This window comes from Canis lupus, chromosome 34, assembly GCF_011100685.1.
Source record: "Canis lupus familiaris isolate Mischka breed German Shepherd chromosome 34, alternate assembly UU_Cfam_GSD_1.0, whole genome shotgun sequence".
NCBI lineage: Eukaryota > Metazoa > Chordata > Mammalia > Carnivora > Canidae > Canis > Canis lupus.
In genome coordinates, this window is record NC_049255.1 from 41,583,544 (window position 1) to 41,599,526 (window position 15,983).

The 15,983-nt window shown below is 47.3% G+C and overlaps 1 long non-coding RNA gene across 1 annotated transcript; it reads left to right on the forward strand.

Moving 5' to 3' along the window:
* The first annotated feature begins 2,671 nt into the window (after positions 1–2,671).
* Positions 2,672–14,212, forward strand: LOC119867460. The gene is made up of 4 exons (XR_005383611.1): positions 2,672–2,794; positions 4,589–4,799; positions 11,648–11,728; positions 14,096–14,212. It is a non-coding gene; the product is annotated as an uncharacterized LOC119867460 (long non-coding RNA).
* Positions 14,213–15,983: the final 1,771 nt, after the last annotated feature.

A 15,983-nucleotide genomic window follows, 5' to 3' on the forward strand; every position in this document is an offset into this window, starting at 1 on the left:
GTCTTCATTTAATATTACCTGTTGTTCATTATTTGTTCAAGTAGTTTCAGTTCTAGTAATTACGTGTCCACTATTGTGAGTGTAAATGTTTTTGTCTAGTGATGTGTGAACGTGCGTACGTGTGTGCACGCACACATGCATTAACCAAATGTTTCAGTCACATCATATTGGTCAAAACTGATCTTGGAAGATTGGTTGTGGAACACATAAGAGGAGTAGAAAAATACTTTGTCTTTAAACTTAGAGTAGAAAGGGTGATTTTTATAGTCTTTGTCCATTTGAATTAACTGTGATGTCCAACAAAATTTTCTGCAATACTCCTCCAACAAAAAATAATAATGAATGATTTGAAGCAAACTGTGTTTTCTAGAAAATGTTCCACTATCGGAAGGACATGATGATAATTTTCCAGGATAATTTTCTAATAAACATAGTAAAGTTTCCAAGTTTTGTATTTTTATCCAATTTTCTGATTCCATGAATGTAATTTATTTTATTGGGCAGGGCAGAGTTGCATTTGTTGCTTCTGAGCTGGGAATTTTATATGAGTAATACTTTATTATTATTATTATTCTCACTATTTTGATCATCAAATAAGACTTTATTGAAGAAACTGATCCCCTCAAATTTTGTATTTGATGAAAACAATTTCCTTGTTCATTGTCATTATTTTGACTCAAACTTTTTTTTTTTTTTTTTTTTTTTTTTTTTTTTTTTTTTTTTTTTTTTTTTTTTTTTTTGACTCAAACTTTTTAAGTAAAAAAATAAAGATTTTTATGTCCTACTCAAATATGTAATGTGATTCATGTTTACAAGAGATCCTTTAAATTTTTATTGTTTCTGTTCTTAAAAAGTTAGGCGATCATTTCTTTCCGATCCTAAATTTTTCCTTTACAGGATTTTTCTTTTTTTCAATTCCAAGGTATTTTCTTTTTCAGCCACAATTTAATGTATCATTCACATTGGTCTGAAGGATTAGAAAGTAATAATACACTTTCATGCAAAGCGCATAGAATATGAGTAAATTTTCTTCAAAATATAAATTAAAGCAAATACAAGACAATGAAAATTTTAAAGGATTTTTGTTTTCATAATTCTTTGCAATAAAATATTTAAATTCTCTATTAAAATTAGAGCCAAAATATAAACCATATTTAATATGTATTAGAACTTTAAGTGAAAACTGTTTTAACACCTGAATTGTAATATTTAACAAATTATAAAATTTAATCTTTTAAAATACTTTCATAAAAATACACCTATTAACAATCTTACTTGCCAATTTAAAGAATCAATTCCATTTATATATGCATAAATATACAAATTTAGAATTACAAAAATTGTCTAATATCGCAAAATCAGTGGCTAAATTTCAGCCATTCGGTGTACCTGCCGCAAATATGGTGGTGATTCATCAGTCATTTCAGAAACATGAAACATGAGTTAACACAACACTTGTAAAGCATCTGAACATCCCTTGGCATTTAATAAGAACTCAATAAATGCTAGTTACTATGATAATAACTATTATTGTTACTTGAGTGATTAAAGTTCGAGAAACGGGCACCCGAGTGGCTCAGTTGGTTAAGCATCCAACTCTTGATCTCAGCTCAGGTCTTGATCTCAGGGTCATGAGTTCAAGCCCCACATTGGAGCCTACTTAAAAAACAAAAACAAAAACAAAAAACATTTTGAGAAGCATCAATCCAACGTAAAGTCCCAAAAATAAACTTTAGACTAATGTCAAACCCTACAAGGCAAAAAGACAAGTAGAGAAAGCTGGTCTTTGCAGCGCTCTCTGTCCCCTTCTGTACCCTCTTCTCCCCCACAGGGCTTGCTGCTCTGGGCCCCTGGGCCCCACGCAGGTCCTGCCCCAGGATTTGGGCCTCCCCGCCCCATACCTGGATCTAGGTCCAGTGATGGAGACACAGGGCAAAGAACACTAACAGAATTATTTTGACTCTGTATACTTGTCGGGGCATGCGCTTGTCACAGGAAGTCTGGAATAATCACTTCTCCTTTTCAGTGGAAGCTGCCTTGACAGAAATGCAGGATTGTTAGATCTGCCCACCTCCTCTCATTAGGCTGGATTATTTTGGCATCACGCCAATTTACTTTGACTACATGGAGGAGGAGTCACATCCAATAATCAATGTTTTTTTTCCCCCACAGATAATCAACATTGTAGTCTGGAAACACGTATTTTACAGTATATTTTATTACTTCCACCAAGCTTATAAATAGGTCATAGAAATTGACTTTGATCTAAAAAGTTTATTAATTAGGCAACTTGCTTTACTTAGGGATTAAAAACAAAGAATAAATACAACGATGCCTCATTTCTTTCAAAAGGTTCCCCGGCCCTTTAAATAAAAGCCGAACTACTTCGTTATTTTAAAGAGGTCTAGGAGAGGAAGCTTTAAAAATGTAAAACAAAACAGAAAACCCTTCTCTGTTTAAGGTACATTAAGGTATCAACAGCTGAAACGAAAGATTAAAGGCAGTTAATTATCCTCCCGGGGCTTGGCACAGTGAGCCCGCCCGTTTGGGATCAAGATCCTGGCCGGGGCTCATCTCTTTCAAGTTTCTCTCCTTTCTGCAACTTCCAAGTCCTCATTAGACAGTTTTCACTTTTGGTTATATTTACAATGAGTCAGTGCTGAAGAGGGCTGACTGATGTGACCTGGGCGCGGTGTCCCAGAGCCCTGGCATTCCCCGCTCCCGTCCTGGGCCACCCGGAGCATCACTTAGATTCCAACGGTGGTCCCGGCCTGAAGGAGGATCCAGGGCCCAGGTGCGTGGGGACCCCAGCGTCCACAGGACCAGGTTCCCGCTGACCCTGGGTGGGGGGGAAGGGAGGGCAGGGACGGGGAGGGCAGGGGAGGCAGCGGGGGGAGAGGGCAGAGGGGTTGGGCAGGGACGGGGAGGGCAGGGGAGGCGGCAGGGGCCCCGGGTTCTGAGGCCGGCAGGCGGACAGACTGGGCACAGGAAGGGGCCGCACAAGCAGGGCTGGGCTGGGCCCTAAGACACCCCGAGGCCCCACGAGCCCCAGACACCCGGAGGCGTCCGCACGATGACCGACCCTAACCCGCACACGTGCGCCCTCCCCCTGCACGAGGAGCGTCCCTAACCCAAAACACCTGCGCCCTCACCCCACACGAGGAGCGTCCCTAACCCAGCACACGTGCGCCCTCCCCCGCACGAGGAGCGTCCCTAACTGCACACGTGTGCCCTCCACCTCGCACGAGGAGCGTCCCTAACCCAGCACACGTGCGCCCTCCACCTCGCAAGAGGAGCGTCCCTAACCCAGCACACGTGCACCCTCACCCCGCACGAGGAGCGTCCCTAACTGCACACGTGTGCCCTCCCCCCACACGAGGAGCGTCCCTAACTGCACACGTGCGCCCTCCCCCCGCACGAGGAGCGTCCCTAACTGCACACGTGTGCCCTCCACCTCGCACGAGGAGCATCCCTAACCCAGCACACGTGCGCCCTCCCCCCGCACGAGGAGCGTCCCTAACTGCACACGTGTGCCCTCCACCTCGCACGAGGAGCATCCCTAACCCAGCACACGTGCGCCCTCCCCCCGCACGAGGAGCGTCCCTAACTGCACACGTGTGCCCTCCACCTCGCACGAGGAGCGTCCCTAACCCAGCACACGTGCGCCCTCCACCTCGCAAGAGGAGCGTCCCTAACCCAGCACACGTGCACCCTCACCCCGCACGAGGAGCGTCCCTAACTGCACACGTGTGCCCTCCCCCCACACGAGGAGCGTCCCTAACTGCACACGTGCGCCCTCCCCCCGCACGAGGAGCGTCCCTAACTGCACACGTGTGCCCTCCACCTCGCACGAGGAGCATCCCTAACCCAGCACACGTGCGCCCTCCCCCTGCACGAGGAGCGTCCCTAACTGCACACGTGTGCCCTCCACCTCGCACGAGGAGCATCCCTAACCCAGCACACGTGCGCCCTCCCCCCGCACGAGGAGCGTCCCTAACTGCACACGTGCGCCCTCCCCCCGCACGAGGAGCGTCCCTAACTGCACACGTGTGCCCTCCACCTCGCACGAGGAGCGTCCCTAACCCAGCACACGTGCGCCCTCCCCCCCGCACGAGGAGCGTCCCTAACCCAGCACACGTGCGCCCTCCACCTCGCAAGAGGAGCGTCCCTAACTGCACACGTGCGCCCTCCCCCCACACGAGGAGCGTCCCTAACTGCACACGTGTGCCCTCCACCTCGCAAGAGGAGCGTCCCTAACCCAGCACACGTGCGCCCTCACCCCGCACGAGGAGCGTCCCTAACCCAGCACACGTGCACCCTCCACCTCGCATGAGGAGCGTCCCTAACCCAGCACATGTGCGCCCCACCCCTGCAGGCTGCCTGCTTCCCCGCACCCCACCCCTGAGGCTCACCATCCTTCTCCTGAGTCTACTCGCGGCTCTAAGAGTGCGTCCTTCCCTTAGGGTCCTCACCTCCCCTGTGCTCGCCAGTCACTAAGGGCACCCGCAGCTGTGGGAGACGCCGTGTTAATAGCTTCTGCTACTCTGTTATTAATCCTATTAATAAGATCTTATTACCCTTTTGTCAGCCTAATCCAGAGTCATCCCCGCAGAACCTAAGAAGATGGCAGAAAGCTTGTTTGTCTGTTTTCCATAAAGATCAGCAGGTGCTGCAGCTGGACTTAGAAGACCTAGCGGGGTTCCTGACGGGCCTTGGCTGTGCGCCCCTGAGCCTCAGTCTTCCTCTCCTGGAAGATGGGAACAGCAGGAGCTTTGGACCTGCCAGACAGGACTCGGAAGGTGAGGTGCACACGGGAGCACTTTAGGAGCTTGAAGTGATGAGCGGCAGGGCTTCTGCTCCCGTTCTGGAAGCCGAGGGTAGGGGCTGCGGCTTATTCAACGGGAGGCCCGGCTACTGCTCTAAGTATGTCCTTGGCAATTCTGGTGTCGTCTTAATCGTAGTGTCGGGGCCTTCGCACGTCTGCGCACTTGCCTTTGTGTGTATTTTTCAAAATCTGCTTTGGATAAATCTGTGGGGCCAGGCCTTGCGGCTTGAGCAGAGCAGAGGCCGACCCAGGCTGCAGACGCCCTCCACGTTCACCACGTGGGCTCCTGGGGACAAAAGGCCTGGTTGACCCTTGTCCCCGGGAAGCTGCGGAGCTGCTAAGGGCAGGCCAGACCCAGAGTGAGCGGCCCGTGATCAGAGGAGTAGGAAATGAGCCCGGCTTGTGATTCAGGCACAGAAGGTTCTGGGAACAGAGTCGCGGCCTGCTGGGGCGGCCCATCAGCCAGAGGTGGTTTAGGGACCGGGGAGCAAGGACTCGTCCGTTTGTCCTGAGCCTTGAAACGGGGCCAGAGTTTAATATGGAGCCCACAAAGTTAACTGGAGTTTATCTGACTTTATTTCTAACTTAATGTGCGGTTCAATTGTCTCTTGTCAACGTATTCTTGAGTTTCTAAATCATAAAATCTGCTCATTTCATTTGCTTCTTAAATACTCACGGTTACTTCTTTTCTATCAGTAATTATTTTCAAACTTAGTTTTTGTTTTTTTTTTTTTTTTTTGCCTTAAATTGTGTTTTATGAATTAGTTTCTCGCCTCCATTTTCTCCTTGTCCATGTTTTGCTGGTCAATATCTTATCCCCTTTTCACTTTTCGCACATTAATTCGCATGCATTGTTTTGTTCAGAGGCGGACGGCTTGCTTTTACTTTTGCCCAGCGTGAAGGTTCTATCTTTTCTGGTGGTGACTCAGCGTACTCACAATTATTATTATATCTCATATGTCGATCTTAATTTGTTCATATTTTCAAATGCTATCAATTTTGTCTATTTTATTTTTGTATATGAATTATATTTTGTTCACTTTTACTTTCTTCCATGATTTCACCTACAACCTCTATGTTTTATAATTCTAACAGAAGCCACCTTTGGGTATTACAAATTTTCTATATTTTTATAATGATCAAACTCAAGGATAAAATGCTACATTTAAAATGTTACATAATTAAAATAGAGAATTTATTCCTTTTTTAAGATTTATTTTTATTTTTATTATTCTTTTTTTTAAGATTTTTTTTAAATTATTTATTCATGAGAGACACAGAGAGAGAGGCAGACTCTCTCATTTCTCTACCATGATTCCCTTGTTTCACTTTTTAGTGTCTGTTCAAATAACTGAATTCAGGTAATTATTGGTAAAGCATGACTCTTCCATTAACTATCTTTTATTTCAAGGAATCCCTTGATATTTATTTTATCACTATACGGTGAAGTTTTCACTAGATCTAGTTCTATGTGTAACATGTTGAGTGCTCATCACTGTCTCTAAACATACCCGTAATCTTAGATTCTTCTTTAATCACGTCTCAGTGAGTGGACTATACCCCATCAAAGAATTTCTCTTCCAACAAAGGTTGGTGAGTGATCTTTTTCTGAGTCTTTCTGCATCTCAATGTGTCTCTATTGTCTTAATTTATGAAGAGAAACTTCCCTGCCTACGAAATTCTTTGTTTTTCTCCCTCAAATGTGAGTACATGTAATTTTATTTTCTTCCGTGTTTATTTTGCTGAAGACAAATGTGAAGTTTTCTTCTGTTTTTATGATATTTTGGAAATACGCTTTTCCCTTTTTTTGATCCATTTATTCAACAAAGATTTGTTGAGCAACTAATATGGGCCAGGCTTTTACCTCGTCACTGGGGGATGACAGAGACAAACATTTCTGTCCTCGGAGGATTACATCCTTTTTCTCTAAAATGCTCACATGATTTTAAATTTTATGATTGTATTTAAGTTTTTGTTGTTAGATGTATCTTGTTGGACCGAGGTTTTCGTAAACTCCGCTTGAACTAAAGCTAAGGTAGCTTTCTTGAAACAGCAAAAGCAAATGTATTTTCAGCTCCAGACACTTCTTTCTACTTATGCCTCAATTTTTCAATATTTTTCCCCCCAGGGGAACCTATGATTCTCGGTTGCATCTTTATTCTCCATTACAAATGTCATCTTTCCTCCGAAAACTTTTATAAACTTTTCATTTGCTTTCTCACTCTACACAACTTACTAGCTTTCTGGGTGTCCTTTTTCGCTATTCCGTGTTTCACTTCCGGTTTTATTTCTGTTTTTTGCAGTTTTAGTTCTTTATTCCCACCCTGAGCCTTCTTTCATGCATTCTGTTACCTTTCTGCCCTGCTGATTCATTAGTTATTTCTGTCCCTTCAAATTCTGTTATTGCTCTCACGTCCGTGCACAGAACAGCATACGTGTCAAAGGATACACCTGGTGGATTTTCGCTTTGTACGAACAACTGTGTAACCAGTTCCAAGTTCAAGATTCAGAAACGTCTTTCCTGCTCCTTTCCAGTCACTATTTCCCTCTAAAGTTACTCTACTGTCTTTTATTTCATGTCTTTTTTTCCCCTTATTTCTTCTTCTTTTTTTAAATAGGTGCGTCTACTTATATCTCAAGGAGGATGCAAAATCCTATCCTAAAATTTCCTCCAGGTTCCTGTAGTAGATTATCTTCAGAGAAATGTTGATTTTACTTGATTTTCATGATGTTTCCTTTTTCCCTTTTATTAGTATATTGTCATGTCCCCACCACATTTTTTTTTTTCTTTCAGAAAATGGGAAAACATAGGGGACACCTGGGTGGCTCAAACGGTGAAGCGTCTGCCTTGGGCTCAGGTCATGACCTCAGGGTCCTGGGCTCGAGCCCCAGGTCAGGCTCCCTGCAGCCGGGTCTGCTTCCCTCTGCCTCTTATCCCACTTGTGTTCTCTCACTTGCTCTCTCTCACTCTCTCTGTCAAATAAATAAATACAATCTTAAAAAAAAAAAAAAAAGGAAATGAGGAAACCTATATCCAAACTCACTGTTTGCTAGGTTATCTGGATTTCCTGTTGACTCTTCATATTTGTAAGCCGCCTATTGGTTGGATCCGTTTCTCAGGCTTCAGCTGGTTATCAATAGACCCTACTTGATCATCAAACGTTGCACCGGGTGAGGGGTGAGGTTTTCCGTTATTCCTGCTGCCTCTGTCTGTGGTGTTATGAACCAGGTAAGGACTGAAACAGCAGGATCTCCACTTGCCCCCTGCCCGACGTCAGTATTTAGAATCCTACCTGCTGTGGTCTCCTGTGGGCCCCCACCCACCGAGGTGTTGCTCCGCCCCCTGCCCTCACCCTCTATGTACCTACATCCAAGCCACCCAAGTGCAGTCTTGACGTTGGTGGAACAGTGGGGGGCTGAAATGACAGAACCGTGGACACTTAGAAATGTGATCTCCACGAGGTAGTGAGAAGGCTGGGGACATTCGCATCATCCAGGCCTTCCTCCTCCCAGTGTGGTCTCCTCACCTGGAACATCAGCTTTCACCCGGGGCTTCGTTGTGGTTTTGTTTGTTTGTTTTTTAAGATTTTATTTATGTATTTAAGAGGCAGAGAGAGTGAGAGGGAGAGAGAGAGCGCGAGAGCGCACAAGCGGGTGGGGCAGAGGCAGGGGGGAAGCAGGCTCCACACACTGAGGGGCTGGATCCCGGGACCCTGGGGTCATGACCTGAGCAGAAGGCAGACGCTTAACCCACTGAGCCACCCGGTGCCCAGACCTGGGAATTCTTCGAACTCAAGTCTCCCCCAGACCTACTAATCAGAATGTGCGACTTTACAAGACGCGTTAGATTCCTGTGTCCACGAAAGTCGGGGTAGTGTCGATTCGGGGGCTGTTGAAAGTCTTGGTGGCCGGTCTCATGCCCCGGATGCTGATTGTTTTCAGAGCGAAGGCACGGGCTGGAGTTACGCGGTCGGGGACAGGTTCCCGGGACAGAGGGCCGCCCTCTGATGCCTCACGCTCTCTGGGCCCTGCACCCTGACTCGTCCCAGTGTCGCCAGAATCCATCTGTGCCATGGGGCGGAGGGCCCCGATTCTTGGCCGCCTGTGGCCGGGGCTCACCCTCAATGTCTGGGGGCCCCGACAGTCCTTGAGTCCTGGCTGCTCTGTGTGACAACGCGTCGTGGTGGGGAAGCCTCCATAGCTTCGGGTCCCTGTGGTTGTCACTTGGGGTCCGGCGCCAGCCCTGTCGTCCGCAAGTCTTTGGTCTGTCCCTTCCCACCTCTCAGGGCCACGCGACTCCCCGGGCACGCCTGGGCCACCGGGGCTCGTCCTTCTGGTCTAAAACTATCCGACCGAAAAAAAAAAAAAAACATACATACATAAATAAATAAATAATAAATAAATAAAAAATAAAACTATCCGACCGGGTCCAGCCTGAATTCCTCCTACAAAATCATTCAGGGCTGCACTTAGCGTCTGAGCCGGACCGGGCCGTGGGAGGTTGGCGGGCCCGCATCTCCAGACATCTGCCCACCCCAGGCCACCTCTGGGGCTTTGAGTGTGTAGCCGGGTGGAGAATCACCAGGAAGGGGTCTCTGATCTGGGGCAAGGGCAGCAGGTATCTTCCCACCTTCCTTTAGGGACGCAGGAGTGCTGTGCTTTACAAAGTACCGGAAACAACCCTGCCCACGTAGGTAGGAGTCTACGCATCTCTCTCTCCATCAGTCAACATCATCTGTCATCTCTCAGCTACTCATTTCCCCCCCACAGTTGACACTGGCCTTACTTTGGAAGAACACACCTCTGGAGGTTGTCCGTAGGTGCCTGCATGTGGACACATCACAGGCCACCCGGGCGGGGGTGTGCCCAGTTCCTGGACGAGCCCGAGACCAAATGAAGCCAGGAATCTCCACTAATTGAAGCGGGGCTTTTACTACTTTCATTTTGATTTTCCATCCTCCAACCAGGAAAATCAGGACTTGCAGACATGAAAGGCTGTTGCAAAGGAGGAACGTGGGCGGCTAAACACCAGCCTTTACCAGCTCCCTCCTGGGGAACCGAGCTGTGTTTTGTGCAATCTACTTTTATTTCCTTTCAATCTCTAATATAGGATTTTACCCTGGGTGGGGGGAGGGAAATATGTGATCATGTCTAAAAGATGCATTTTTGACAGAGCTGGTTAAATTTCTGTGAGGAGAGGGGGTGTTTGAGGGTCGCAAAGCCCCCAGTGCACCCTGGGGAGCAGTCAGTAGCCAAGAGGGAAAGGTCAGGTTTGAATCTAGTACGGAAGTTCAAGGTCTGTGGAGATTTGGGATTTCGTAAGCCAGGGTCAGGAATGGGCTCTTCTAGTCTCTGAGTCCTGGAGACAGACTTTAAGAGAAGTGTGTGTTTCTACTTTCTAAGACCTTAGATAGAAAAATGAAGCCATCCTTATGGTTCCCTTCTCCGCTGGTGAGCCCTGATTAACGAATGAATGTCTTCGTTTTTGCTCAACTATGAACTGGCGTACTTAATTAGCACTAATTCCTAATTATCGGTGGTAACTGGGAAAGGGGGAAATGAAGACGTATCGAATCCCTTGATAATCATTTTAGCCACAGGAAAACAATGAAGCTGCTCCCTCCATTCGCGGTTCTTGACACCAGACTTCACACGCGCAGCCCGCCTGCAACTCACACATGCTAGATCGCGACTTCGGAATGACTCAGAATCTTCGGGTTCTTAGATTTCTGATTTCATTTCTTTTACTCTAGTCTCTATGATCCTGAAGTTTGACCTCATCATCTACTCTTAAATTTCAACCTTTGGTCTCCCAAGGTTACGTGATCTTGGACATGGGCACAACTGCACAGTTTTTACTTATTTCTTTCTGAGACTTGATCATTTTATTATCTATATTTGATTTTATCTTAGTTACCTTTATTTATTATTTCTAAAGATCATTTATTTCTAAGGCTGTTCTCATGGTGAGAACTTCAGACTCCACTTCTGACTGCGACAAATAATCCCAGAGCGGTGGCCGGCTTGGCCAGCTTTAGCTACCCTTTAAAAGAGTGAGAACATAGCCCGTCATTGCTCTGTGATCACTAGAATTAAAAACAAGGATGTAAGTTTTATCACTTTTCTCTATTGTATGCTCCATTTTTCTGCTCAAGATGATCAAAATGGGTTTAGTTTAGAAAACAACAGTATGGATAATAGCCACGTGGTGTAGTTGGCTACATTCCGTCTCATACTCACAGAGATGTATCCTAGGTCAACGTTAGGACCAAAGCTTAAAATCACAATTTTAGAAGTAAAAGAATTTAGTGATCAGCAATGTAGACTAGTATGAGCGTTTCCTGAGCTTTCCCGGGCTGAGAGGTGAATGCAGGGAGTCCGAGGGAAGACAGAGGGGTGAGTGAGGGCGCCGCCAGCTGAGGAGGGCTACCTCACCCCGTTTCTTTTTTTTTTTTTCCCTCACCCCGTTTCTATAGCAGCATCTCATTTTGCCCATGTAAGAGCCAAGGAAGATTTTTGTTTGAACAAAAGCTATTGTGAATGAAAAATACTAACAGCGGTGGATCTGGCCTATTCTGTTGTTCTCTACTTGAGGAAATAGAGATCCAAAGAAGTCAAGTGGATAAGATCTCAAGAAGGCCAAAGACCCTCCACTCCGCCAGCACTTCTCCCACGGACCCACAGACTTTGTTCTGTGGAATTGTTTCCCCAAACGATTAAATGTCAGTCATGGTTCCCATAATTCTTTAGGTAACTAGTAAGTAGTATGTGGATTTCACATTCATGAACTATTTACAAAATTCTAATTTTATGTTTATATAGGAAGCCTGGGGTATTTTTGTTGATCCTCAGAGATCGAGGACCATTTCACTGTTTTTCACTCCATAAAAATTTTGGTGCAAGGTAAGTAAAATGTGTTTCTCGACCTTAAGAAGTTCATTGTTTAATGATAGAACCTATTTTGGGGACAAAAATTATGGAGCCCCAGAATTAATCACACACATTAAGATTGAAGGCAGTTTAATATAATCTGTTTCAATACAGTTTAATCAATTTAATACAACTTAAACGACATATTTTTTTTGCACGAATGAAAGAGTAATGTCAACATACAATGTTTCCATTTAATTATCTTAGAAGCGATGGCAATTTTTATGCTTGTCTAAAACAGCCATCGACGTGAAATTATAAATGTGTCAGGAGGTAAATGCCAGAATTTTATCCATTTCCATTATTGGAAGCTATGTTATATTTTCTTTTCTAAACTTTTTCTCTATTTCCTTGAAATATTTATGAAAAATAGCATTTCATTGCCTCCAAATTGCATCTGATATTTCCAAATACATGAAGGCCAAATCTTGAATCAGTTGCTATCAATAGTTAATTTATGTAATTTCTAAGCATAGTGAATTCACTTCATAAAAATTTTATATGCACATATATTCTTTTAAATATTGCTATTTCACTAATTCATTCATTAATTTAACAAAGAATCTTTGCTATTTTCCAGGGACTGTGCTAGGAATTATATTTACTCCCTTCAAGGAACGTGGAACAAATAGCAGGGTTTTTTTTGTCTTATGTTTTCTTTTCCCAATAAAAATAATGAATTGTGCATTGGAAAAAAGATGCTATCAACAAATTATAAACATATAAATACATAATGAAAGAAAACATTTCCATTATAAAGCAAACATATCATATCAAACACATCATTCTAGAAAACACCATGGATGTCTTTTAAATTAGAAAGGAAAATACGTCCTTTTGCAATACAAACATATAGGGATAAGCCCTACCAATGAATACGAGAGCTATAAAGATCTATTCGAAGTAGCTTTGACATAAAATGAAATCCTATATTGGATAGATTTGCCAGCCACCAGGCTAAAGGTAGGAGCCACAGAATGTCAATAACTCAAAATAAAATCAACAAATTTCCCTTCTAAGTGAGGGTAGCCAGGGGAACATTATTGACTCATTTGCAAACTTATACATGGTAATTTCTGGTCTGATATTTGCTCTTTCTCACCTCCCTAATGTAGCATCATCTAGATTGCCTTGAGGTTATCGTGCACAGGAGGCTCCTTTTGGGGGACTTACTGGGCCTCCAGTGAAGGGAATCAAACCGATCAAAGGAAAGGAAGGGATGCTTCGAGTTGTTTTGTGATGACATTCATTTCTCAGTGACCTTCCACCACACCATCCCACTTATTTATTATTCTTTTTTAAAGATTTTATTAATTTATCCATGAGAGACCCAGAGAGAGGCAGAGACACAGGCAGAGGGAGAAGCAGGCTCCCTGCGGGGACCCTGATGCAGGACTCGATCCTGGGTCCCCGGGGTCATGCCCTGGACCAAAGGCAGATGCTCAACCTCTGAGCCTCCCAGGTGCCCCCCGCCACACCAACTAATTAAAAAAAAAAAAAAAAAACTCAACACAATGTGCAACTCCCTCAGTGAGTGCAGTGGGAAAACATAAACCAGGCCTCATCCAGGAGGCTTTCCGCCTGTTGTCGCCCAACCAGAGATCCCGGGCAGGACAGTTGACACGGCTGTGGGCCGGGGTGCCCGGCCCCGCTGCTAAACACAAGTTAGTGTGTGGATGTGTCCCCAGTTGGCAGATGAAAAGGTCTAAAGTTCAGATTGTTTCAAAAAGTCATAATGAAGCCACAGGGCCATGTTCTTTGGGAGGGAAATGTCAGCTCCTGGAGAGTCTCCGCGACTGTGAAGGACACTTCATTACAGAGAGGAGCTGACTTAATATACTCTGCAAATGGCTTCATAACATTCAATTTTGAGAATCATTTCCATCCTTTCATTCACAGTACATAGGGAAATTAGCTGAAATATTTATCTTTGCTTCTCCCTACGTTTTATAGCTCTAGTCAAAAACTAATTAGACTCTGGCAGTTAAATCCTGCATGTAGGCACCCCCCACCCCCGACCCCCCAAGGAGTTTCCTCTTTATAGGACGTCCTCGGCTGCAGAGAGTGGCCTATTTAACTTAAAGGGTTTTCGTTTAGGTTTTGTTTGTTTGTTTTCTTTTAAACATCCTATTTATTTATTTGACAGAGAGACAGCAAGAGAGCAAAGCAGGGGGAGGGCAGAGGGGGAGGCAGAAGCAGGCCCTGGATGCGGGGCTGCACCCCCGGACCCGGCACCGTGACCCGAGCTGAAGGCAGACGCTGCAGCCACTGAGCCACCCGGGGCCCCCTGTTTGTTCTTTTAATGCCAAATTTATCCATCTTTCCATGAATATGTGATAGGTGGTCGGGAAAAGAGGAGACGAAGGAAGCCGAGCACCGAAACCAGTAGGCACATAGTGACACTTGACTCATGAAGGAGAAGGGAAGGCTTGTCATCATCTTGGGGCACCAGGCAGGTAGGAGTCCTCCCAGGGATGCCCCAAGCCTTCTCACTATCTGAGGGCAGAGACCGCTGTGGGGCAAGTTGGGGTACAGGACTCATCCTTACCCGTAGGGCCGGGAGGCTCCCCCTCTCCTGCCAGACAGTCCCAGAATATGGGTATCTGCCCGACCTGCTCCCCCAGGGCCCTCCCTACTGCAGTGACCTGGCCCGGTGGGTTCCTCTCCCAGGGGTAGGCGGGTCTTGGGTGCCCTCCGAAGGGTGGGGACACGCTGAGATGGGCGCGGGGCTCGGGACATGTCTGATGCTGCTCTCAGTGCAAGAGAGAGGCGCTTCCTGTCCTTCCATGGCTCCTCCTTCCCACCCCCCTCGGAGGCCCTGGCCGTCCGGGCGGCAGGATTGAGCCGCTCTGAATCTGCCACACACCTGATGGGACATCGTGGGTTCGGTGGTGGTGGTGGTGGTGCTTTATTGTTTGGTTGGTTCGGGTTTTCCCCCCGTTTTAGACTAAAGGCCACGTAGGCCAGTAGGGCCGGCACCTGGGCGCGTCCCACCAGAGCGGGGCCTCCCTGAGGGGTCTGGCCACGGCATCCGAAGTGCTGCGTGGCCGTGCTGGCCTTCCGCCCGGATTGTCCTTGAGAGTCTGGGGCGGGAGGATGGTCGCTGGCACCGGGAGCTTGGAGTCCCCAGCGGCCCTCACTGCTGCCTCAGAAGCTCGGGCCGTGCGGTTCCCACCTCAACATAAACGGAAACGGTGGGATCATAGGTCGCCCTAAACCACACCAGGCGCTTGCTTGATTCCTCTTGGCATCAGTGGGATACAGGCACTGAGTTCCCCCCCTTTTTTTTTTTAAATTTACGTAAGAGAGAGGGAGACACAGACCCCTCTGCGGACGGGGAGCCTGACCGCGGCTCCACCAGGGCCCGGACACCATGACCTGAGCCCAAGGTGGACGTGCCCGCTGGCCCCGGGCACCCCGGGCACGACGGTTTGAGTCCGTGTAAGAGCCCGAGCTGCGGTTCCCCTGCGGCGCGCTGGGCCGGAGGAGACACGGCCCGGCCTGGTGGTGGCTCCGCGGAGCCTACAGTGGACGGAGGCTGAGCCCTAACAGCGGGGAACATCCTCGAGTTCAGACACGGGCAAATCCTCGTTTGTCCGAGTCCCCGTTCGTGGCCCACCGGGCGCCGTCTGCCTCGGGGCACCCGCCGGCCCCTGGATGGCGCAAGGACGGAGCGCACAGGACCGAGGCCTGACCTAGCCACGAAGGGACGGCACATCCACACGATAACGGCTGCTGGGACCCACGGGAGCGACCTTGACAGCAGCGCCACGTGGCTGAGGGCGTGTCGGGGAAGGGAAACAACGTGTCTGCAAGTGGCGGGCGGCGGGGCCAGCTCGGCCGAGGCTCTCAGCCCCCCAGTGTGACGGGGTGCGGCAGGCAGGGCACGGTGACCCCCGACCCTGCCGCCCAGCCTGGAGCTCCGCGCTGGCCTCTCCTTCGCGGTGCCCGGAGCCAGCAGGTGTTGGAGGCGACCCCCTGCGCTTAGGTGACACCAGGTGCCTACGTCACAGGACACGGATGAAGGGATTTCTGCAGAGGTCATGAAGGTCCCTAATTAGCTGACTCGGAGTTAAAATCCAAAGGGAGCCTCCGCTGGGTGGGTCCGACCCAACCAGAGGAGCCGTTTGAAGGCGGGTCAAGAGGTCAAAACAAAGCAGTCCAGAAGCTTCTGCTGACCTCGAAGGAGCGAGCCATCCGGAGCTACGACTGCAGGGAAATGCCGCTG